This window comes from Podarcis gaigeae (assembly GCF_964106915.1).
Source record: "Podarcis gaigeae genome assembly, chromosome: 12".
In the NCBI taxonomy this organism is placed as follows: domain Eukaryota; kingdom Metazoa; phylum Chordata; class Lepidosauria; order Squamata; family Lacertidae; genus Podarcis; species Podarcis gaigeae.
Genome location: NC_139688.1, coordinates 58,413,468 through 58,439,847, shown reverse-complemented (window position 1 = coordinate 58,439,847; position 26,380 = coordinate 58,413,468). Strand labels below are relative to the sequence as shown.

The window sequence follows — 26,380 nt, the reverse complement described above, 5'->3', positions numbered from 1 at the left end:
CTAATCGGGAGAATTGCCCTAGGCACATTCAGCTGCCCCCCCTCCGCAAACATGCTTCAACATGTGGCAACATGTGGGGGCACAGCAGGTTTGCAAAGATGTGAGTAAAGCACAGCAGGTTTGCAAAGATGTGAGTAAAGCAGTCACAACATGGCTCCTCCATTTCATTCAGTCATTGTGTGTGGGGAGGGTATTCCTAAACATGGTTTCCAAGTCCTTTACAAACACTCTCTGTTTTAGGACAAACAGGATGTTGCTTGTTCTATTCTAACCCTGCTTCTGATGGTTCCAGCAAATCTGTATAAAGGAAATTTAGCTTCATTTCCCCCTCATGGCTGAGTCTTAGTTCAGACTCTTTAGGTCCCCTAGTCCCAGGTAAAGTTCCCTCATGTTTGGGATTTGGAAACCACATTTCCCAAATGAAAAGGTACCCCAAATTTGTCTTCTTTCTCCTACCTTCCCTGCATTTGTTCCAAATAGCATAAGCTGTTCTGTTCCACCACCACCCCACCCCCAGTAACGCCCTTGGATAACTTACATTGTGTTTGATACCTGGAAATGAGTCATTCTTCATAATCAGGCTATATATTGTGCTGTGAGTTGGAAGATGTTTTCAATTTTTGGCTGACTGGAGCTCTCTCTATGAAGTTTTAACAACCATGTCATAAGTACATATAAATGTCTGTCCTACAAACTCTTAATTTAATGCATATTTTGGCATTTTGAAGCAATATCATTGTGAAAAGAAACATCTTTTTATCGAGTGCTCTCTTTTCAAAGCTCAAACTTCCTGTGATTTAGTTAAAATAAATGTTCTATTAATGCCTGGCTTCTTTATACAATATATTCAATATATTAGTATTTGGTTTTGTGGAAACTATTGATGGGACCAATCTCTGAGCAAATTTTCCTGCCAGGTTTCCACCAGGTGTACTGGAACTATGTTTAATATCCTACAACTTGGAGATCGTAAAGTTTGTTGGTACTTAAACTACACCAGAACCAGAACTTAAGACAGAGGGTGACTAATAATTGCATAGAAAATTAAATGTAATCTAATTTGAAAACAATGTTCTATTTATGAAAGATAACAAACTGTAGTTCATGTGAGTAACATTCATTTTTTTCATTTCTATTTCCCCTTTCCCTCAACCTGGAAAGGTAGAACTGTTTGTCATCAACTCAGATATTGTATCCCAACCCTCTTTCAATAGTTTCATGTACATGTTTGATGGTAAAAAGTGTGGGAAGTAAGATTGGTCCTTGTGGCACTCCACCAAGCAATGGCAATGGACAGAAAGAACATCGGCTTCTCAAACTAACCCTCCAGGAATGTCTGAAACTACCGGTACTGAAGAACAGTGCTTGCCATCCTGTGTTGACAAGGCAAATGTCAACACTAGTCATAGACTGGCATTGTCCTGTTCTACTGCTGCCATGCTGGTCTATTCTGACAGGCCACAAACCTCGCTTCCCTCCAACATCAGGTGTGGGCAGGGCTTCTTAATAGTTCATCTGCACTTAAACAACAGACAGCACAACAGGGAAGTAATGGCAGCTCCCTGGTCATTTTGCTCTTTGGAGCATGAAGCTGTATGTGTGCTGCAAGGCCTATCTTGCACCCCATAAAGTAATCTGCTGTCCTCAGGCACAGAGGACAATGCTCTCTGATAACCAGAACTGAAGTAAGATTCAACAGCCAATCAGCCAGTTGCCTTGTGTACATTAAAGTGGGGCTGGGAGGCTGGCTTGTCCTTTGCCTCAGGCAGCAAAATGTATTGGGCCACACTACAGTGTGGCCTACAGAGCCACACTACAGAGCCAGTGTGGTGTAGTGGTTAAGAGCGGTAGTCATGTAATCTGGGGAACCGGGTTCGCGTCTCCGCTCCTCCACCTGCAGCTGCTGGGTGACCTTGGGCCAGTCACACTTCTCTGAGGTCTCTCAGCCTCACTCACCTCACAGAGTGTTTGTTGTGGGGGAGGAAGGGAAAGGAGATTGTTAGCCGCTTTGAGACTCCTTAAGGGGAGTGAAAGGCGGGATATTAAATCCAAACTCTTCTTCTTCTACAGTAGAATTCTAGGGTTGGCTGCAATAAGAGAAGCAATGGGAAGGTCTGGAGGAGCAGAGAGAAGTGTTGTGGGAGAAGAGACATGTGGGAAGGGAAAATCTACCCCCAAAGTCCGTTGGGAGAAGGGGAAAGGAAACTGCAATCAATGGGAATGGCAGGATGAAAATCCAAGGGAAGAGAGGAAGAAGGGCTGTAAGAGACTCCTTTGAACAGGCCTGACCTCAGACGGGTCATATCTGCCAATAAAGTCTATTTGGTGTTGGTGGAGAGTGGACGAAGCTACACAGAAGCCTGTGCTGAATAAGATCTCTTTAGCAACATGGGCTACCTCTTCCTTCAAGCTCAGCTCTCCAATTCCTGGAGAAAGGGATGACACTTACTTATGATGCCCTTTGATCCTAGCATGGTCCTGGAAGTCCCAACTAGAACACAGCCACCACAGAAATTACCCTTACTTTTACATAAGAAACATGGACTGGGATATACTTTGTAACCCAGTGCAGTAATGTGGGGAGCAAATGAGTACTACCTGGAACAACGTAATGTGCCAGAGTGAAAACTCTTCACAGGAAGATCATTATGGGTACAGGAGGTTTTGATGGGCTGCTGGTGACTTCACAGCAATCCAGAAAGATACCACATCCAATGGTGTCAAAAGCTGCTGAGAGGTTTCTGGGAATCAAAAGGGTTACATTCTGCACATCCATCTCCTGGCCCTTTGAACGGGTGGTTGACTAAAGAGATGCAAGCAACAGGACTTTGCTCACAAGAAATCAAGTTTAGCAAAGAAGCACTTTGCCAGAGGAGTTGATTGCTGGTGCTGTGACTGCCAGAGCATCACAATTTTTACCTTTGTGGATCTAGGCTGACATGAGCTAATGCCACGGACATTAATATTATTATTTTTTCATGCTCTTATCAAGCAGCACAATACTGCTGGGCTTTCAGCCACACAGAGGCCCCTCTGAACGTTCATTGGAATTTAAAATCACAAAATGATAAAAGGAAACTGCTGTTACGTTCAAGATTTTTTCAAAACCTTTCTCTCTCTCTCTTTTTTTTTTTTACTAAGCCCAAATTTTGGATTGGCTGTAATTTAACACTGTCCTTTTGACATTCATGGGATTTACGGACATACAAGAAGGCAGACTACATCCTCCTGACGGATTTGAGCCTGAGAGATCCCAGAGGTATATATTGTACTTATGAAATTTGCTTCTGCTTTTCACCACTAATTCTAGGGCCCTCATTGGCATACATAATTGATTAATCTGTATTTCGAAAGGTTTAACACATTTCCTCTTTCTAATCCAAAGGCACTTTCCCCCATTTTCATAGTAATTTCCAAAGTCTATGACTTGTGGTGTCTGTGTGTGTGTGTGTGTGTGTGTGTGTCTTTTTAAGTGTCTCTTAGGATCATATATTGGGTTACGTTACACACCGTGCCAGTTCTGAAACAAGGAAAAGAAGCACAGGATAGGGACTGTTGTAAAAGGAAGGAGAAGAATGTATATGGAGCAGAACAGTGGACTCTGGTAAATGGGGTTTATATGGAACATAGCAACTAAACACCCATAATTGTCGAAATCCAATGACCCTCTCATAAAAACATAAGAAAGGTTTGCTGGATCAGGCCAATGGCTCATCTAGTCCAACATCCTGTTCTCATGGTGGCCAAGTAAATGCCTGTGGAAAGCCATCAAGCAGGACTGAGCATATGAGTTCTCTTCTCTCCTGTGGTTTTCAGAAACATGACTGTGGAGGCAATGCCAAGCCATCACGGCTAGTAGCCATGGACTTATTCTCCATGGATATGTCCAGTCCTCTTTCAAAGCCCATCCACGCTGGCTTCTCCTGTAAATAGCACCCCAGTCCACTGATTTCCACAACACTCACAGTCCCTGGTCAGCAACTAAGGGGATCACCATAAGAGTGGAGGAGTGGAGTGGGGGAGGGGCAATCCCCAGGCTCACATTCTCATTGTGGCCGGCTGGCAAGTTGTCTACATGCCTTGCTTGTCCATAGTTGAGCAAATAGGGAAGCGGGGAACAGAAAGACAGAATCTTCTACAGTGCTGCATTGGACTTGGGGGTATCAATTGCTGGTCATGACTGTAGGGCCAATAATTCATAACAATTACCCCTAGTTCATGGTGATGCTGCTACCTGCTACTCTGGACCCGTTTCAGCATGGTGGTTTTCTCCAAGAGCCCAGGCCAAATGTGTGGACCCTTCACAGAGGTTTCCTTCCCCTTTCACTGTAACTATGGGCTGCTTTAAACATTGCAATGCTCACATGAGAACATTGCAATGTTCCCATGCACTGGAATGTGCCCTAGAGTGTGCATAATGTTTGAAGTGCCCTTGTTACGTGTAGCCACACGAAGCTCCTCTGTTCCAGTACCACCTATCAGGAATGTGCAGTGCAATGCTGAGAAGAGGACTTAAAACAAAGGCTTTGCCCACAGTCCTGCTTGTCTCGCCACTTGCCCCTGCAGACACCTGCTCTTCACCACTGAATTAGAGCAAATGTCAGCCAGGCTTTCCGTGGATTGATGCTTGCTCTGATTCAGTGGTAAAGAGCATGTTTTCCTGGGGAAAGAGGCAGGGCAAATGGAAACCATTCAGAACTGTCCCTAGGAAGCCCAGGACTAGCAGAAAACTGCTCAGACCCATGCCTTCTAGACATGAGACAAGAGAAGTGTGGACGAGCCCATAGTGTGTTGTGTATGGACTACCAGGACACAAAACATGATTGCTGTAATGTTTAAATTAGCCATAAGCTACACAGCAGGTACCTAGCAGTACTTTAAAGAAAGTAATAATTAGCATTAAGTTACCCTTTGGAATGTTCAAAACCTGCTTCGCACAAATTAGGTCAGCAATACTTACATTGCAACAACATGGTAAGGCAGGTCCATATTATAAACCCCATACTGCAAATCTGAGAGATTGTAGCTTGTCTCACGCCATTCGCTGACTTCATGGCTACAGTGGCTTTCGAACTGCATCACAGTTTGTGCTCTTAGCCACAGCAGTAAACGCTATTAATTATTTTAGCAGAACTGAATAGCTACTACTGTATCTTTAAAATGCATTTTAATAACAAAAAGTATATAATTCCATTAAAAGCATTTATTTTTAGTTTTGTTTTTTGCTTTTTTGTTAACAAAACAACATTCTTTTTGAAGTGGGAAGAAGAAATCAATTATCCTGCATCTCAATACGACTGAAAAGAATATTAGAGTAATTTCCTTTAGTTTGCTGAGAGAAAACAAAGACTAATTGTTTTTTGAAATGAAAATAAAAGTAGCATAGTTTACCAAGAGGGAGAACCACAGATTGGTTTTGATGTGTGTTGCTCAGCTGGAAGTAAAAAAACACACACACAACATAGAAGCTATTGAGCGATTAGCTCAGACTGTGGAGTAGCAGAAAAGTTAGTTTGTGTTATCTTTGTCCAATAAAGGCTCTATTTGGGGATAAACACTTGCATTTAAATCAGGGTTGTTGTTGTTTTTTAAAAAAAGCATTAAGCAAAACTTAGCAGAGGGAAAAAGCATAGAGATCATTAAGAATGTGATTTCAAAGAAAATGTGATTAATTAGGGGCAACGCCCAACAGCAGGAACCCAAGAACGAGGCTGAAACAAGAAACAAATATATCATTGTTTAATTAATTTCTTTGGACAGCATCCAAAGATACAGGATGAAAATAAATAACAAACAAAGCGTTGCTAAGGGGGGGAGGGGATTGAAAAGTGTTTTTCCTCAGAGTTTACAGAAGTGGGGTTAAAAACAATATGTTTTTTCCTGTCCTGAAAAGCTATAACTAGATCCCAGGAGGTTAGGCAAACAAACGCTGCATTCTTAAGTGTCCAAACAAGCCGCTTTGAAGCCTTCTTGGCATCTGGATGCCGCAACCTCCAGCTCTTTTCATCAAAGCTCAGCTGAAAGACAAATTGTGGTAGAGCACTCTGGTGTTAACCATTTTTTGTTGGTGGTCAGCTGACTGAAAGGTCTTTACCTGTCTGCTCCAGACTTCGCAGGCACCCTGGGAATGAAGCTCATAGCAAAGCGACAAAAATGTTCGTGTAGAATGGGGAAATTTGCTGCCCTCCAGGACCTGAGAGCACCAAAACAGAAGTGTTAATCATCTTCTCCCAGACCATGAGGGATGTCGTCTGACACAGGAGCACCAAGGCTTGTTCTCATCAGGTAAAACTTTTCATCCTGACTGGAGATCACATTCTCCCAGAAAACCACAATATTACCAATTCACAATGCAAATATTCTGGACGAAATATTAAAATGTCATTCCCTCCTTACCAATGCAGATTTCTGGGCCCAAGTGATCCAGACTCATTAATCTGCAGGTTGTATTGTGCTAATGACACTCTAGACCAGTTGGTCATGGAGCTGAAAGACAGGAGGCGGCTCTGGACTTAATCTGAAGTGATGCTGAGGAACTGGTGCAAGTTGCAAGCACTGAACAGATTGGAAATAGTGACCACAATGCTCTCAGATTTTCTATATATGTAAATGGACAACTGCATGGAGGGGTGGGAAGAAAGACCTAGAACTCAAGAGGCGCACATCTCGTGGGAAACAGCATTTATTGCAATTCAGCCATGGTTGCTAATCATTTGGGACAGTGGGCACATTTTGAATTTCAAGTAAGTGCCATGAGCACCAGTCACAAAATGGCACCCATGGGGGCATGGCATAATGCAAACAACTGCCAAACCCAAAAGAGCAGAAAAACAGACAGGAACACAAAATAGTACAAACATGCCTTCCTCCCACAATTTCAACAGCAAGCCGTAAAGCAGAAGCAGATACAGTGGTACCTCGGGTTACAGACGCTTCCTGTTACAGACTCTGCTAACCCAGAAATATTACCTTGGGTTAAGAACTTTGCTTCAGGATGGGAACAGAAATCGCGCAGCAGTGGCAGCGGGAGGCCCCATTAGCTAAAGTGGTACCTCAGGTTAAGAGCAGTTTCAGGTTAAGAACAGACCTCCGGAACGAATTAAGTTCTTAACCCGAGGTACCACTGTAAAAACAATAACAACCACAGTTTCCAAACACCTGATCATCTTGGTTGCTCTCCTCTGTACACTTTCTAGCTTGTCAACATCCTTCTTAAATTGTGGGGCCCAGAACACAGTATTGGACACAGTATTCCAGGTATTGTCTGACCAAGGCAGAATAGAGTGGTACTATTACTTCCCTTGATCCGGGCACTAGACTTCTGTTGATGCAGCCTAGAATAGCATTAGCTCTTTTTTGCTGCTGCTGCTGCTACATCGCACTGTGAACTCATGTTAAGGTTGTGGTCCACCAAGACCCCTAAGGTCCTTTTCACATGTACTACTAGTAAATCAGGTGTCCCCCATCCTATATTTGTGCACCTGGTTCCTTCTGCCTAAGTGCAGAACCTGATATCTGTCCCAAATTGAATTTCATTTGCTAGTTTGGGTTCTCCAAATTTTGAATCCAAATTTTGTCTTCTGTGGCATTAGCTACTCCTCCCAGATTGGTCTCATCTGCAAATTTGATGAGCATCCCCTCAATTTCTTCATCCAAGTCATTTATTGAACAAAAATGGGTCCAGACCAGATCCCTGAGGCACCTCACTTGTCACTTTTTCCAAGATAATGAGAAACTAATTATGAGTCATACTTTTGGGATTGGGTCAGCACCTGACAGTTATCTCGTTCAACCCACATTTTACCACTTCCTCGCAAGAATATCATGCTACAACAGTCTGCATGCTACAATGTAAAGCTAAAGGGACCCCTGACCATTAGGTCCAGTCGTGGCCAACTCTGGGGTTGCGGCACTCATCTCGCTTTATTGGCTGAGGGAGCCGGCACACAGCTTCCAGGTCATGTGGCCAGCATGACTAAACCGCTTCTGGCAAACCAGAGCAGCGCACGGAAATGCCGTTTACCTTCCCACCGTAGCGGTACCTATTTATCTACTTGCACTTTAATGTGCTTTCAAACTGCTAGGTTGGCAGGAGATGCTACAATGTAGCTGTGGCCAAAAGAAGAACCTATAAAGCAATTAGCCAGATTAACAAACTTCACAAGCATTGTGGTGAAAGCCTCCAGTTAGAGTTATGTCTCCTGGGATTAAATAATCCATGATGAAAGCAGTGGTGGAACTTTCCCCCACTAGTACACGGGCCGTGGGGGTTGGCCATGCCGCCAGAGCGATCTCTGTCCACTGGAGCTAAGTGGGGCCATGCTGTGCCACCTGGCTGGCCGCACAGTGGCTGATGCAGCCCTCACAGCCCTGCTTTGAGAGGCGCACTCACGGTACCCTGCGAGCCCAGCGCCACTTTGTGAGAGCCGCAAAAATGGTGCTGTGGTCACAGGATGCTGTGAGCTGTTCCGTCCTTATCAAGGGACCCTCCTGCTAGCGCAACAGGGCATCATGAGGAATGCACCCCAAAAAAACTGTCCCTGGGGTGATGCCCCCCATGCTATACCACTGGATGAAAGCAGTGTTGCACTGGTACTTACCCCTGTTGAACTTGCTGGAGTGAATGCTGATCTTTCTAATATACTTTGGAGGGGTTTTCTGGAGACAGACACTTTTTGCTGCATGTGGTGGCCCAACAATACATTTATTTTGGATACAATTTTTTCATGAAATTTCCTCAATTGTATGCCAGACTAGGAGCTGCACCTCCACTCAGTGTCTTTACCACCACCCCTGCCATTCTTCCCATGTTATTTCCATAAGGCTTCCCTTTCTCACCCCATGTAAACTACTAAATTCACTTTCAATGTTTCTGAAACCACTTCTCTCTTTGGTTCTGCAGCCCCAGTTTCATCCATTTGCTCCACTTTCCATGCCTCCTCTTTCCCCTCTTTTTGTGCAATCCACTTTGCATGTAAACCAGCCCCCTGGCACCTCCTGTGTCCTCCTCTCACATATTTCAACTGTTAAGCATTCTTTTCACCTTCCACCCAATTTTGAAGCCCCGATCCTCTCCTATTCTGTAGACCCTTTTATGCCCCGGATTTCATCTTCACCCCCAATTCCTATGCATCCTACTCCCTACTTTTTGCAATCCCTTTCACATTTTCACCTCCACCCCTTTTCCTTCTCCTTCCTCTTTGGACTCAGCTATACAGCTGCAAATAAAACGTTTTAAGTGTGTTTAAGTGCAATATACAATATGACACTAGGTGGCAATGGTGAGCCTTATAGAAAATTCAATGTATTTTTTAAAAACGCTTTTTAAAGAAGCATTTTTTTAAAAAAGGCAGTTTTTATATGTGTGTAGATTCCACCTTTATTTTTCTTAACTCTCCCTTGCACACATTTCAGTGCCTTGACCTTTCTCCTATTCTGCAGCCCCATCTGCATGCACACACTGTTAAAACCACTTCTGCTTCCTTTCAGCGTTCCTCCATCCCCGCTTTATTCAAACCTCCATTGTTTAAAACAGCCACTTTCCCCCTCTCATTCTCATCCATCTTGCAATACAGAATGGAACCCATACCCACCCACTTTCTGGGGCCAGTAGTTCTGTACAACAACCTTATGCTAGCTTTTTGCATCTAAAAAAAATGGTCATGGTAATTGGCATGGAAGTTGCTGAAGAGACCAGAATGCCTCCTCTCACCGGTGTGCTCCATCTTCTCCTCTCTTTAATCTGGCTCTTGGAAAATCTCACTAGCTATAATTTTACAAAAAGAAAGAAAGAGTGAGCATCCCTGCTTGTTGCACACTATTATTGCCAGAGTGAGAATAATGAGCTTCTGTTTTTTAAGTTCAAGCCCAAACCTGTTTATTTTACCAATACGGCCTTCTAAGAAAATCAAACCAGGGTTCTGGTTTAATATGTGTTGGCATGTATAAGGAACAGCCTTGCAAGATTAGTGATTCCATTATAAATCAATATTGATGTAATTATGGGCAGGCAGAAAAATACTTCCGTGTTACCATCAAGACATGTTACAAGCAATTTACATACCCAAAAAGAAGAACTTGGCAAGTGGATGCCATCTATTAATCTGCTGTTCTAAAATGTAGGTGTAATTTGCTGACTATATATGTAGTGTTGACTTTAGATTAAAAGCAATTATTGCTTTTTAGCATGTTGTTTTCTACAGTATTCTTATTTTGTTTTTCTGAAGTTCTGCGGAATGCTTTGAGTGCCACTTTTGAGAATGGTACCTATAAGTTAAAATCAAAAGATGAATATAGATGTCAGTAAAACAATGGGTTAATGAAAGACTCTGAGTTTGGAACTCATTCAGCAACTAACTAGGTACCAGTTCAGATGCTTGAAATTATTCCTCATGGAGGAAGTCATGTCTAATTACTTGATGGATCCATGGCAATAGACACTGCTTTCTGTTGAAAATTGGCAAGGATGTAACGATGCATTTTTCAGCTACTGCTCTGGTATGTACCATGGCTGGGAAGCAACACCTATACTGCATGGAGAGCCCATAAACGTTTAGGCCGGTTTGGGCATGGAAATTGCCTTGGGCACCCTGCATAATGGTCTTTGTCAGGAGGGAGACAGTGCGAGTGTGTCTCTGCTCATTCTGCTTGTTTTCGATTCTATTTGACCATGGTATCTTTCTGGAGTGGATGCCCAATTTGGGGATGGGCAGCCCCACCTGCAGTGCTTCTGCTCCTATTTGGATGGGAAATGTTGTTCAGCCCCATGGAGTCTTCAATGTGGGATTCCACTGGGTTCTGTTCAACATAGATATGAAGCTGTGGAGTTTGGGAATACATTGTCAGCAAATATGCTGATGACATACAACTCCACTTCTCCTTTACATCTTCAGGTGTGACAGTGGATGTGTTAGATCAGAGGTTCCCAAACTTATTTGAACTACGGCTTCCGTTTGGGGGGGGGGATACTTAGCACCCTCTGGAAATCTACCTTCTTTAAGCGAAGAAACAGAAAGATGCAGTGACAAATTTGCATTCTTTTATGTATCTATATTTCCACCTATGACTTCTTCTCTTCTCTTTTTTATGCTTCCATCCCCTTTCTTTTATACAGTGCTGCCCAATTGCAGCTGAGGTTACTACCGCCCCCCTGGATCCTTCCAGCACCCCCCCCCCCCGGGGGGCAGTATTGCCCACTTTGGGGAATACTGTATTAGTTTGACATCTCGTTGCAGTAATAGACTGGGTGAAAGCTAATAAACTGAAGGTTACTAGAGAGGACTGGGGCATTGCTAGTGAATGGTTCTCTAAAATGGACAGATGAGAAGTCGCCTGCGCTGGATGAGGTTACACTGCCTTTGAAGAAGTCGCTTGAGGCTCAAGTGCATGGAATAGCTTTGATTCCACTAGCTTTGATTGGTGGCTCAGCTGCGCCCCTATCAGCAAAGGGAGGCCATGCAAGGCCTGGCGGCTGCTGGAAACACACCCACCCAATAAAAAACACTAAAATAAAATAAAAAAACCCAAACCTGGACACTTCGATAAAATGCAAAAATCCTCCTGCACAGGCATGCTGGCCCCCCAAAAGAGGACATGTCCAGCAACCCTAATCCCTGACTCTCCCAGTCACCGTTGCCTTGTGGCACTGAGAAATCAGTTTTAGAAAACCAAGTTATTCAACCCGTTTTGTGTCCAGACAGAAAATTAGGGACAATGCATAGTTTGTTTAGTTCCAGCACATGGGGGATACCGACCCAGCTTTATATCATACTGGATTAATCTGATACTGTTTGGGTGCTTCTCCCAGATACAAAGTGAATATGAGTTAGCTTGCAGAGGCTCATGCACAATATAATACCAAGCTCATAGAAGAAAGGAGGAAATTGTCTTTGAAGGCAGTGGCGTAGCGTGGGTTGTCAGCACCCAGGGCAAGGCAAGTAATTTGCGCTCCCTAACCCGTGGATTTGCGCCCCATAACCCGTGGATTTGCGCCCCCTAACCCTAACCCCCAGATGTTGCGCCCGGTGCGGCCGCCCCCCCTGCACCCCCCACGCTACGCCACTGTTTGAAGGATGTGGCAGAGATTCTTCCTATCCCACTGCCTGGGCGTGTGGGCCTATTTGTAATATGCTGGGTGGCCAGTTTTCAAAGTTTGTTTGAAAGCAACTGTGCTTTTATGATGGGCCTAAGAATTGGCAACACTTGAGCTTAGATTGCCACAGTATTATTTTTTTATGGGCTATGTTTCATAAACATAGTTGGAAATTAAAGAAACTACAGAATACCGCAAGTCACTTGTTAAAGAGGCAACGGCAATAAAAGAATGTGAGAGTCGCCATGTTCACTCAGACCAATAATTAACCTAACTCAGCATTACATCTTCCTGTAGTGACCAGCAGAATAATATTTAATTATCATTATAAATGTCATTCATTAAATATGATCCAGACAGGATATTTAATATAACAACCTTCCACTTTTTAACAAATTAACAAATTAAAGTTAAATAAATGCCCACATGCAAAAATAATATTAGCATATTATCAAAAGTGCCTATTTCAGGTACTTAATGAAGTATAAAATAACTTAACAATGTAATAAACAAAAATATTGATTACTGTTAGAAGGAAAGGTCATCTTTATATTTTCTTTTTCAATCTATTATGCTTTTAATTTACAAACCCACAGATTAAGATTGCTGCTTTGCAAAGCTTTAGTTGACCGTTCTATTAATTAGTGCTTATGAGGTTTTCTGTGTGGAACTAAGGCTGTGTACACATTACTCTGCATCTAGTGTACTCCCTCCACTGGTTTCTGAAGTACTCACGATGCTATCCTCAATCCATATATCCTTTAGTTTCTTGGGAAATGCTGCATTTTGATGCCTTTCCCCCAGGATCCGACTTAAAACATAAGCCGTGTGAATACAATCCATGCCTTCTCCCTGCCTGCTGGTTTGGACAGACAGTGATCTAATAGAAAACACATCCAGTTGTACTGATGCGCACAATGATGCGCAAATGTGAGTTGAAGGGGTGCTAAATTTATTTTGCTGGTTTGGGGATTTATTCATCCATTTTCCTTTGGACGAGTATTTGTAGTCAAAAAGTATAAGTAATGGTGGTTTCTTGGATTCACCTATCCTTGTAGATCACAGAGGTAGAGGTAGGAGGGCAGATTTTTGTATGCAGACAGAACCCACTGAGCCACAAGTTACAGGTTAGGTTAGAAAAAGGAATAATAGGAACGTGGAAAAAAAGATTAAATTCAGCAGATATTATTATAGAGGGGCCAGATACAGTTCAGGAGAGGGTATTAAAGGGCAAGTTGAATCTACTGTACTCACTTGATTTCTTTAATATGGTAGCAAGTACACAAAAACTCATTGTGAAGGAGCAAGATTTAGAATCTTGTCATCACCATTTCTCTTGTACAGATGGGTAAGAACACCTCACTATTCCATGAAGCTTGCACCACCAATGAGAAACCAAGTCATTTCCCTGGTGATGGAAAAGAAACCCTATTTATGTCATAATATTTGGATTGTAGCTTGCTTACCTGCCTATTTGGCCATTGCCAGGCGGGCTGCAGCGCCAACCATGCCCTTGGGGTGTATCGGACTGAGCCAGGCCAGCTTCACTCTGGTCCACCCCTGGGGTTTTTAATCTCAGGGCCTAGTCCACCTCCTTGTCCAGTTTTGAAAAACCATTTGTACATGTTCCATCTGTTGTGTAATAACCCTTACTAATGTGCCATAGAGTTAAAGTTGTAGTGATTACTTTATTTTCCAAATAAAAGAAGGTAGATTTCCAGGGGGGTGCTGAGTAACCTTTTTTCTGAAAAGGGGGTGGTAGGCCGAATAAGTTTGGAAACGTCTGCTTTAGAGAATAACATATGCAAAAAATGACATGTCTATCCTGATGCATTTACAATATAAGGGAATAATCCTAAATATTGAAAGAAGAAGAAGAGGAGTTTGGATTTGATATCCCGCTTTATCGCTACCCTAAGGAGTCTCAAAGTGGCTAACATTCTCCTCTCCCTTCTTCCCCCACAACAAACACTCTGTGAGGTGAGTGGGGCTGAGAGACTTCAGAGAAGTGTGACTGGCCCAAGGTCACCCAGCAGCTGCATGTGGAGGAGCGGGGAAGCAAACCCGGTTCCCCAGATTACGAGACTATCGCTCTTAACCACTACACCACACTTATGAAAGTCAGCATAATTTATGCTGGTTTAAATCAAGCTCCCTTCTGCAGCAGGACCCCTGCCAGCTGAACCAGCCTAAACCTTGCAGAAGGAAAACAAGCCATTAAAACACCGTTTGATTTATACCACTCTTTATAAAGTTATGCTGGGTTGCCAGGTCCCGTGTGCTGCCATTTACATGCACTTTTAATTCAATAATACTTTGGTCACTGCTCCCAGTTGGTTAAACAATCTTGCACCAGGTTCCATACGGTAGTCAAGTTTAAGTCCAGGGTTGCCACCCAGCTGGTCAGTTGCATGACCAACTATTCTAGGGCAGTCATTTAGGGTGTCTAGAAATTTTATTATTGGTATGAGCTTTTGTGTGCATGCAAACTTAGTTGGTCTCTAAGGTGCTACTGGATGGATTTTTTTAAAGTTTGTTGCGACTATGGCAGACCAACATGGCTACCTACCTGTAACTAGAAATTTTACTTCTTTGTCATGACCGGAACACATATGTAGCCAGTCTGAGTGTAGTTGAAGCGGCACATTATTACATTTCCTCTTTCGGATGCTTCCATGATTTCATTCTTCATCTCAAGGTCTCCAGGATCATTTTGACCAGGGGAAAGATAGCATGTGCCCTGAACTAAATTACTCTTTGGGTCTGATATCAATACCCATAATGATTCTGTGGCAACATCTTACAGACACCCCTCCGTTCACGTGGGGTTATGTTCCAAGGAATTGCGCACGTTGGTGAAGTGGCAGTAATTGAAACCAATTGAAAAAGCCTGCAAACACCCCATTCTGCCCTTTTAGTGGCATTTCAGTGATCTCTTTATGATGTTTCCAAGTCACTGCTGGGTTTGGTGTGATACGCGTATACACAGTTGTGCACATATCAAATGAGTGAAAACGGGGGGCTGCCTATATACACCTGGGCTCTGCATCCACTCGGGGTGATTCAGAATGGGCCCTTCCCTGCAACCACCTTTTCCCCACTTCAGCCATTATGGAACAGCACACGGCCCCCGGGCCCCTCAATTGTGGGGGCAAGGTGGCGTACTTGCCAGAGGTAAAAGTGCCAGGTACCAGGTGTCTGGAAAGACAACTGCCTGAGACCCTGGAGAGCCACTGCCAGGCAAAGCAGAGAATGCTTCCTATGTGCTTTTATTTTGGCTGAAACAACCTGACTGTAGCTTATATCTTTGTTAACTGCTTTGAGGTTTCATTGCAATCAAGTGGCAAATAAAGCTTGTGGAACAAATAGTAAATATATGGATGTATAGTTGGCATCCGTCTGTCTTGAGAGTGCAGCTCCGGGCATGAAGTCAGACTGGGCTGCCCAGACGAGAAGCGTCTCAGCCTCACTGATGGGTCCAAAGGGAAGCAGAGCAAGACCCTTGGCACCAGCTGGGCTGCAGGAGTTGCCAGGAGGAGGCGTGCAAGGCGCCATCCAACCCTCTTAGGGACTCCACTCTGGATTTATGTAGTGTTTACTCCATGGGTAGGCAAACTAAGGCCTGGGGGCTGGATCCAGCCCAATCGCCTTCTAAATCAGGCCTGTGGACGGTCTGGGAATCAGTGTGTTTTTACATGAGTAGAATGTGTCCTTTTATTTAAAATGCATCTCTGGGTTATTTGTGAGGCATAGGAATTCGTTCATTCCCCCCCAAAAAAATAGTCTGGCCCCCCACAAGGTCTGAGGGACAGTGGACCGCCCCCCTGCTGAAAACGTTTGCTGACCCCTGGTTTACTCCTTAGCCCTTTCTTCTCCCGAACCTCAAGATAGTGGAGTCAGACTTTTCTTTCTCTGAGATGGGCCCCCTTCTCAGGTTTTTGAGCCCCATCTGCCCCTCACTTCCCTCTGCAGCACGTGCAGAAACCACCTTCTTGACTGTTGGGCCCACTATTGGGCTTGTCCACTCAGTATGCCAGATACATGCAGGGAAAGGCCTTAACTCACCAAGGGCTTGAGACCCATCGGCTACCCTCACCTGGATTAGCCACCCATTGGAAGCCCTTCTCAAGGTGTAGCAGCTGCTGCAAGCTGACAGTTTCTGGGTGACAGCTGAATGCAGGGTGGGGAACACAGGGCGACAAACTACCCCAGAGGAGCATGGCTGTTAGTTCCCCTCTGGTGGGGTACTACCCTTCCTCCATACACCCATGGATGTAGCACACCTGGATTAATGCAGAGCCCATTGGGGTGCTTTTTAGATGTGTGTTGCCTAATGTGAAACCCCCCCCCCCCCTGCTTCTGTGCCTTGAATGCTCTTCTTTCTGCCCAGGCCCCCAAAGGCACAGCTTTGAACCTGGTGCGATGTAAAATCTCCCATGGAGAATAAAATGGTCCCCGAGTTAAATTCGGACTTCCCTTGGGTGCTCGCGCTGCCATTGTCACCTGAACTCTCCACCTCACTGCAGAATTTTGTGGTGAAGGTGGGGAGAACCAGGCCAGCCGTGCCTTAGAAAGCGGTGGGAGAAGCTGGCTCCCGAGAAGGGCGGGCGTGCCAAAGCCTGCAAGGATTCAAGTGTCCAAAAAGAGAGAGTGTGGAATTTAATTCAGCTCCACATATTTGTACATAATGAGAAATGCCCGAAGATAAGCACACGAGCCGCGCACTGCAGGTCCGATCTATCTGGAAATCCCCACGAACTTTTTTGCTCTCTGTGTTTTTTAAACACCTCTGATGGACATTCTTGTAACATCAACGTGGGAGCCTCCTGACCTGGAGGGACCGGCGGGCTTGTCTGCGAGGGGCGGCCCAGATTCGGGGCACCTCTGGGCTGGGAAAGGGAAGACGGCCCCCCGCCGCCTGAGGGGAAAGGTCCTCCCCGAGGGCACCCCGCTTCTCTGGCGCTTCCTCCCCGCTGGGCGAGCGGCCTCTGAGGGGGAAAGGAAGGGGCGAGCGGGCGCCGCGTGCCGCAGCCTGCCGGCCCCCGGAATCTCCTCTCGCCTGGGGCCTAAGCGCCGCGCGCGCCTCTCGGGTTCCCGCCATCGCCCCTCGCGCCCTTCTCGTCTTGTTGGGGCTTTTGCATCCTCGGCCGGGCTGCTTCGCTCTGGTCGCCTTTCAGGCCGAGAGGCCCTCCCGTCCCCGAGCTTCGGCGCTCCAGAATCCCCGGGGGAGGCAGGCAGGGCTCCCCTTCTTGCGCCAGCCCCGCTCCACGTGGAGAGGCGCGCGCAAAGCGAGGAAAGTTGCGCGAGCTGGCGCTCCGGCAGGATCGCGGGGCGGGGAGAGTCTGTCTGCTTTCTCCCGGCACATCGCCTCCCCCCCCCCCACACCCAGAGGGGGAGGAGAAGGAGAGAGGGAAGGAGGCGGGCGAGCGGGGCAGCGGCGGAGGGCTGAGCCGGGCAGCCCGGCAACATCTGCAAAACTTGGAGGAGAGGAGGGAGGAGGCGGCGGCGGCAGAGGAAGCGGCAGACTCGGGGCAACTTTTCGGAACACGTGAGTTAGGAGAGTTGCATGTTTCCCTTTCCCCTTCTTCTTCTTCCCTGGACCGAGAGGCAGAGAAAGGGACGAAATCAGAGAAGGGGGAGAGAAAGAAGAGAAAGGGAGCAGGAGGAGGAAGGGGCAGCGCCCGAAGCGCCTTTTCCTCCCTTTGCCTGCAAGTTGGTGCTTTGCGAAGTGGCGGCGGACTGTCCTCCTTTCTTCGGGGTTCTTTCGGTGGTTGTTGTCGAACCGGGAGAAATGTCACTCCGGGCTCCTCCGTGAGTCAGAAGGGATCGGGTTACAGCGGGGGGGGGGGGGCGCCGAGGAACCGCTGGAAGGTCTCGGCGAGAAAGAGAAAGAAGCGCGCGCGCCTGAAGGCATCCCCCAAACGGGAGGGCGAGCGGCGGGCGCGTAAAGGAAGGCAGACCTCTCCCCAGAGCCCCCCAGAGCCCCGCGCCCTCCCGCCCCTCCCCTGCCCAGCCCGCCCCTCCAAAACAGAAGCCCGATGCCCTCAGTCATCCTCGGGGAGCGGCGCTGCTAAGTTGGCCGCGGAGGAGCCGGCGAGGCCCCGATCTTCGCCTATGGGGAGCTCGCGGGCTGCTCCCCACCCCAGCCGAAGCGGCGGCGGCGGCAGGTAAGCCGTGCCCGGGCTTTTCGGGCGGGGGGCTGGATGGGCGCGCGCGCGCGTAAAAAGAGAGAGAGAGGGAGAGCGGAGGGGAAAGTTCTTTGTTTAACTTGCAGTGCGCTGGCCGCGCGGAAAAGAAAGTTGGCGTGGGGCTGGGAGGGAGGGAGGGAGGGAGGGAGAAGAGCTTCCCTTTTCTGCCCTCGATCCCTCCGAGTCCGGCGGGATGGAGAGTTCGGGGCTCTTGGGGAAGTGGAGCCGGCCAGGCTGCCAAGGCAGGGCGCGCTTGCTGGCGAGTGGCTGGGCTGGCGCTCCTGCAGGGGCTTGCGCCGGAGCAAGCCCGGCTCGGCTCGGCTCGGCTCGGGCTGGCGGAGGCGCCAAAAGCGCGCGGCGCGTGGGCCTCTCCGCGCCCCCTTGGCGCTCTCTGCACTCGGAGAGCACTGGGAGGCTTCTCGTCCCGCAGCTCAGTTGCACTGCTGCCCATTTTGCAGGCTCCCAGCAGCTGCTTGGCCTCTTCCAAGGGGCGGGAGGGAGGGAGAGAGAGAGAGAGAGAGCGCGGGGTGGAAATAGCGTTGACTTTCTTGCCAGCAGTTTCTGTGGTGGCTGGAAGTTTGCCACATCTGGAAGGGTGGAAGCAAGTGATCGGATGTGGTACTGTACACAACCTTCTGCTGTTATTTGTAGTGTTAGGACGGGTGCCTTTTTAATCTCTTCTCTCTCTCTCTTTTGGAGTGATTCATTTGCTTGGAAGGTCCTGGGGAAAAGGGAGGGGTGTTGAAGGAAGACGGGAGCAAAGCTTCCAGTTTTAAAAAAGCTGAGAGTTAAAAGCGAAACTTTCAGAGTTTACTGTTGCAGAATGAGAGAAGGGTCCCGTGGCAACTTGAAGGTTGGTTAGCTGGTTTTGGCACAGATGCTTGAATTTCCATTGTTAGCTGACACTTTTGTAATAATCTGGCAAGGTGCAACCCAAATGCTCCCTGGATCTGAATATTTTTCTGTTGTTCAGATTTCTCCTTTCCTTACATTTTGGCTGCTTCTGCCAAACTTCATTCTCTGGATGGCGAGGACTTCTTGACCGGACAGCTATATGAATCACACCCAGCAGTTAACTTTCTCAAACTTGGAAAAGGGCTAGAGGGAGCTTCGAAAAAGAGGCAGAGTAAATAGTGGCAGGCAAAGCAATTTGGATTAGACTCTTGGGCAAGTAAACACATCAAAGGGACCCTAAAAGGCTCCTGGAAAGTATCTGTGTTGTTATGTCAGCGCAACCCTTCTTCTTTTGGGTTGTTCACAGTTGCAGCTTTTGTGATTGGGGGGGGCTGCCACTTGGGGTTTGCGGCTGCAAGCACCATATGGGGAAAAGGGTTCAAAAAGCTAACCCCCTACCCCAAATTATTTCAATACTCTGGTGTATCATGTTGATTCCATCCTTGGGGTCTGGTGTTTGTGGCCTTTTGCCAGTTTATATGTAGAGATATTTATGTAAAACATTTTCTTGCTGTTCTCTGCCAGCTGTTCCACATTTTCCAGCTGCCAGTTCAGTTTGAAATGATGGGCCATTTCCATCCCAGCCTAGCAGAACCTTTTTAAGGCCAAGTTATAGGTGGCAAGTTAGCATGCAGGGGCCTAAGAGAAGTCAGCATTAGCTAGCTGGGCAGCAGACGTTGTTAACTTCTTTTTGGAAGGCATTAAACTTTTTTTTAAAAAAAATCAGGCCTTTTCCATTTTGATGTTTGAACCTGCAATTTTGGTTTTATTTGTATGGGTCACAGAAAAAAACTCATCTGTTCCCAGCTCTTTTGAATATGTGGTTCTTTTAATTATATCAGGGCATTCTATGCTTTTTTCTGTGTCCATATGATTCCAAAACGGCAACACAAATACTTGGGTGCAAATGAACACTGAGGAACCAAGCTTGTGTTTGAAAGGAGTAGATGAGGAAGAAAAGAAGGGGTTGTCTTCTCTGTCTAGATTATACCCTAAAATTACTCATAAGTAGCATTTAACTGTTCAGTGCATTTATGCAGTTGCGTTCTCAATTTGGGATGGTGTGTTAGTGATCGATGCCTATAATTGTTTCCTTTAGGCTCTTTATTAAAAATTAATTGGGATCTGACAGTTTATTAATTGCATATCTCAAAGATTATTTTGAAAGAAGGATGCAGTGTTTAAAATGTAAAGAATTATAAAAATTTGAAATACTTCAGAGCACCTTATTGTAGCTGAGTTGAGGTTATCTGTTTAAAAAAGCCTAACCATGAATGACTTCAACAGTGTAAACTGTATAAAGTATTTCAAGAATTTATTTACGAGATATTGCTTGCAACATCCTGGTAGATGACTTGTAGATGGTTATTTTTCAGCCTTATTAAAACAAACATTAAATTACATCAAATTGGCTGTAAGAGGCAGTTGGTTAGCTTTTGCTAGAACAAAACAGCTTCAATTCCCTGCATGTTTGCTCAGAAGCAGGTCCTACTGAGATCAGTGGGACTATAGATGAAGCAAGTCTGTGTGGAAGAATGCAGTTTACTTGGTTTCTTACACTGTGTTTGTAAGGCACCCTTACTAGGAAATAAATTCCAATGAAATCAGTTAGATAGAATATACTTTGAAGCAATTATGTTTAGGATCAGGGTGCTGGAAATCAGGAAAGATGGAACGATGATGTAATGTAATTCTTCAAAGGAAAAAATAAAAGCTAGAGCTGTATTTCAGGGGTGTATGTGTGCATGTGTTCATAATTTTACGTCGCATCACTGCTCATGTTCGTCAGTGAAACTTCGTTTGCTAAAGCTTTTATCTGCATAAGAAATACTGAACCAAAAAAGACATTGCATATATTGTCTTGACTAAAAATGCAAAACTTGTACCCAACACCAAACAGAAGTTTGTAGAAAAGGCAAAGTCTTTTGAAATATAAGTGGTTTGTAGTTACGTTCCAGGCACCTTGCATTATTTTCATATGGTATTTTTCATTTGGGTGAGATGTATTTGGACAGAGACAACATTTTCTATATGCAAAACGTTGAACTCTGGTTCTGCTGCAAACACAACAACCAGAGCACTTGCTTTGAAAGTTTAAAAGTTTAAAATTCATGTGGGGAGAGGTCCAGCTTTGTACTATAGAAGGCAGGGACTAGTGTTCATTGATTTCAATGGAGTAAGGGTGACTTTCTTTGCTGTAATTATTAATTACCTTTTATAGGACTTTTAAGAGTACTAAAGTCATCTCTTTCTTACTTGCAATCATTTGTAATTACTAGCATGCATCACTGTCTTGTTTTACGCTTTGCAAAGGTGTTTATTTGATGTTTAAAGGCATTTTAGAAAACTTTTCTACAATTTCCCTTCAGAGTAAAGCATCTGATGCTTATTAAACTGGGAAGGGGGAGGCCAGAGAGTTATGAAAGGAAACGGTTTAATGGCCATTGTTGCCTGCACTCCAGCGTGAGGAGACAGTAATGTACTAAGAAGAAGCAGACTCGGAGCAAGAGTGAATCAATGAGTCATGAAATCCTCAGGAAGACCTTAGTAATGGAATGTTAATGCTTTTAGACTATAGCAGATTATCTCAAAAGTCAGAGTTTTCTACTATATATGCAATTGTGGTAAATCCCCTAAACTAAAGAAATACTTTGAAGAAGGCATTCCTAAGACTGGTCCTCATATTCTTCAGTTTATTTAATTTTTTTCTTTTTAAGAAGTCAAGACATATTTCATTTGATCAGTTTGCAGTAAGGAAGTGAGATGCTAAATTTACTCAATAAACCTTTTGTTCTTGTTTTACAAAAGGCTCAGCTCTAATAATTATTTCAAAGAGCCTTTTAATCAGTATTTCCACAACATACACCTTCAACCTTCCTTTGCTCTCCCTGTTCTGCTGCTTGTCTACATTGGAATTGATTTGTTCCAGCTTAAAAAAATAAAATAAAGGGAGATGGAATAAACAAAATAAAAATAAAAATTGGGGGCATGCTGTAAAACTTTTTTTCAAGTTTTCTCTGTGTATTTTCCTATCTTTACTTTTATTTGATAGGTCTGTGAAATAGAGCTGTAGACTGGCAAAGACTTTAAATGAAATTTCACACTTTGATGATTTTTTTTCCAACTTTGATATATTGACAGCAAAAGGAGCTGCAAAGCTTTTATATAACTTGAGCAGTAACGCCAAGCAGCAGTCAAACGTCTCTCTGCATTTGTGTTTAACTGCAGAAGAAAAACATGTCCATGGGCAGTTGAGGTTCTTATCAACTCCCTAATCCCAGATCCCAGCAAACCTTGAGGGCATGCCTCAGATCTTGCTGAAATCATTGTAGACTCTCTCACAGTTTGCAGATTAAATATGCTATGTGTTCCTGGCTCCAACAACAGTTTTATGAGCTTACTAAGCTTCCTGTTTTAAGATCTCATTTTTCTGAAGTTTTTAGGAGCTGCTAAAGGCAATGCTGTCTGGGCTAAGTAAGTGGCTCTTGTTAATTTAGAGACACTTCAGATATTTTATTCTGTCTGTAAAAATAGCCCAAATTGTTATTTTTAAATTGGAAGGCTATTTACATTGAAGGAGCAGCAACAAAAAAGCATTCTTTCTAAAGGGAGATGCTGCTGTCCTCCGGCGTGTTGGGGGCGGGCACAACGTTGTAAAGTTTTACATGGAACTTGATTTATTTGTTAATGGTGATTGGTCTGTCGAAAAATTAGACTTCTGTTGGAATTTCAACAGTTAGGCAAAATCTCAATATCTTTGTTCCTTACTGGTTGTTTGATGGGTCCTGAGAAATTTCTACATCTTCTCCCCCTTGCCAAAAAGACTGCTCTACCATTGCAGGCAATGCCCCCCCAAAATTGTAATAATTCACATAGTTTGAAACCAAGGATATTTTTCCTATTCCTACATCGGGAAAAAGCAATTTTGTCTGTTCCTTTCATCCTAAATCTTTTGTTTCCCCATAGCTGATGAACAGTTAACTCCCAAGTTTCATTCCCTGTTGTAATCATGTTTATGTATTTAGCGTAAGAGTGGCTTGTTAAAAGAAGGAAAATACCTATATCATTGTTCAACAACATGTGTCAAGTTATTCCCAAGGGAAGTTGAGCCAATTTTGTGCTTAAAGGTTATTCAGTGAATGAAATTGTGAAAGCCCATTTGTCAAGGTTTCTCTTAGTTTTCAACCCCCAAATTCATTGTCTTCCTGGCCCAGTCATTAGTCATCAGTGTATTAGCAATGCCTTCAGGCAATGCTGCCCAGCAGTACTTCTTCACACTACTCTAGCTCTCAAAGTGCACTCTGCCGACTTGCAGAATTACTGCACTGATTTCCACTTGGCTAGGTTTGAGGTAAGTCCCCTCCCTGCCTCCTCCTCCTCCTGGCTCAGCTCAGCTCGCTCTCTAAGCCCTGCTTTCTTTCAGAGTCTCGCTTTCTGCAGAGACTTGGAGGTGTGTGTAGATGTGGGAAGGGTTAGGATTTTTCTTAAGGACATCGTTGTTATGGTATGAACAATACGTAACCATTACACTATTTTCAGACTGCAAGTAGATTGCTAAACCGAGGCTTTCTGTGTTCTTTTAAGAGTTTCATAGTTGCTCAATACTATATTCCATTGTGAGCATTGTTTTAAGAATTAGTCTCAGTATTAAAATACAGTAATTGTTTTTAGCCTACATGCTTCTACATGCTTACTCAAAAGTAAGTTGAACGTGGTGCAGTAATACTGTAAGTCTTCTTAAGACCACAGCCCTTCCATGCACTTGCTTGGAAGTACGTGCCATTTCTTTGATGTAAATCACTTGGGTTTATTCTGCACTCCTAGGCACCCTTCCTAACTTAATCAGTAATTAGCTTGGCCATGTAGGATGGTGTGGCTTGACCTTTTCAAATGTGTAAGGTTTTTCACAAATGTGCATTCTTGGAAGGAGAAGATGGAATTTTGTGATTCTTGGGGAGCGGATTCAAAAGTCCCTTCTGTTGCAGCAAAACAGAGCTGCTTTCTAGTCCCTTCTCCCCTGGCATTGCAGGAAGAGGGCGGAAAAGGTAAAATGTTCTGATACCTGTTTTACAACAAGACACAAGTGCAAAGCCTGAAATGAAGTTTAAAAGTTGGAAGGAAGGGCTTTATAAAGTGTGCATATTTACAATTGGAGTTCTTCTTGGGGCATGAAGCTTGTCATTCTTTTTACTGGAAAGGTGAAACATCTGGCTTTGCTTAGAATGTGAAAGACAGAATTCCTGGAGTTGAACCCCACGACTCTTAACAAGATCTTCCGAGAAGCCTTTGCTTAACATCTTGATTGGTAAAAGGTGGGGTGCTGGGGCCTGTTATTTAAATGACCCAAATTGAAACGATGATAAGTGCTCATGCATATAGTATTAAAATTGCCGCTGAATGCCAGAGACTGCTTTTTTTGACTATATTCTTCATTCAGCTCCATTGCACGACGCTGATAGATTTAAATTTCATTGCAGTTGGGATTGATGCCATAAAACAATACATCATTGAGAATGGAAAACAAGCCATGATAAAGTCCTTGTGCCACTGGGATTCAGCAGTTAGCAGCATAGGAAAAGGGAGTATCTGTGCCAACCTACAGCTGTAGTGTTGTTGTTGTTGTTTGAACAGGTGAAAGCAGGACACAAAGCAAAAAAGGGAGAAAACCCCCCCAACACTGCTGGTATTGTGTTTTTTTTATTGTTGTGGGGCAGGGGAGAGCCCCAAAGGGCCTCTATCACTGTCACCTCTTTTCACCAAAAAACCTCACCGCAAGCATTCCCATTGCTTATAACAATATCAGTTGAAGAAGTCTTCAGACTTGCTATGAGCACAGCAAGATATGCTGATTGTCCTCTTATGGGGCATATTCTCATGCTTCTGAGTGACCCATAGAATAAAAGGCATGCGTCTTCAAAGGGTTTCTGCATGTGCTTATGTTACACAGGGGAATGTGAACGGGGACCTTTTTTCCTACCGAAATATAGGGTGCATCTTTTCCTCCCTACATAAATGCTTATGGCAAATTCTCTCTTCTCGCCCCTTCCTCTCTCCTAATGGAATTCATGAATATACTACAGTATAGCAAAACAGCAGAGCTTTGGACTAGTTTCTCTGGATTCTTCAGTAAACTTGCAATGATTTAGAAGGTGCAAAAACAGTTTTCTGTAGTTGTCAGGTACACTGTGCTATCAGTGCCAAATACAATTTACGAGATCAGACAAGTGAGTGTCTTCCCTCCCCACTCTGCCTTCCCCCCCAACTTTGATTAGATACAAGATTTATGAATTTATGGGACATTGTTTGTTGCTCTCTTTTACTTGAAGGAGATACACAATTGGAAGAAGTAATTCAGAAGGAATCTAAAGGCTATCTCATTCAAGAATTGTTGAGTTGGAAGGGGTTCCAATGGTCCTACACAGTCCATCACAGTGGAGGGATCCCCATCCAACCTCTGCTTAAAAACCTCCAATGAAGGAGAGTCCACTACCACTAGGCTGGTTTTGTTTTGCAGTTCTGTGTAATTCTGTGAGATTCTCATTGCCTTCCCCTGATCAGCTGCACTTGCAGAGGAACCTCACAAGCTTGCATTTTGCATGTTGGCAAGTTGCTAGTGATTTCAGTGGCATGTACACAATATATCAGGATGCTGAGTTCTCAAACAGTTGTTGAATTTCTACTTGCAGCAGGAATTACGGAACTGAGTCTCAAATGAGAATCTGCAATAGAGTACTTTTTTATTTTAGTGCTGAGTTTCAGCTCTTGAAATAATAAATTAAAGTTCCTATTAAGTATTTGGCTCTGTCTCTTTTTATTCTGGTGCTGTGGAAGTAGCGTGTATGTGAGCTATGAGCAAATGCAGAAGCACCGAGCAGACTATAAAACCAGATGAAGAGACTTTCCTAGAAGCAGATGCTGCTCTGAGCTGAGTCTCATCTCTTAGGAGCTATGCTAGGCTCATAAACAGCCACTTGAAAGCTTGCCTACGGTACTATCTGCCACCAGACAACTAAGCAGGGAAGGTCACTCACTATCTTAAACTTACATAGGTATGGATGAGTAGACAGGCTAGTAAAAAAATGTATGACAAACTTTTAGGGGCTTATTTGCAAAATGGAATTGGAGCATTAGCTCATTTTAATTCAGT

At 44.5% G+C, this 26,380-nt stretch overlaps 1 protein-coding gene across 5 annotated transcripts in view; it reads left to right on the top strand.

Annotated features, from left to right (window-relative positions):
• Positions 1-17,362: 17,362 nt before the first annotated feature.
• The window catches only part of GLI3 (GLI family zinc finger 3), a 239,278-nt gene continuing 230,260 nt past the window's right edge, over positions 17,363-26,380 (top strand). The window contains exon 1 of one of the 5 annotated variants that reach the window (XM_083706243.1): positions 17,363-17,639. The gene's annotated coding sequence lies outside the window, so the exon portion shown is untranslated. Of the gene's footprint in view, positions 17,640-17,882; positions 17,903-17,933; positions 18,259-26,380 lie in introns of those variants that run through there. The other 4 variants (XM_083706246.1, XM_083706245.1, XM_083706244.1 and 1 more) reach the window with 4 other exon arrangements.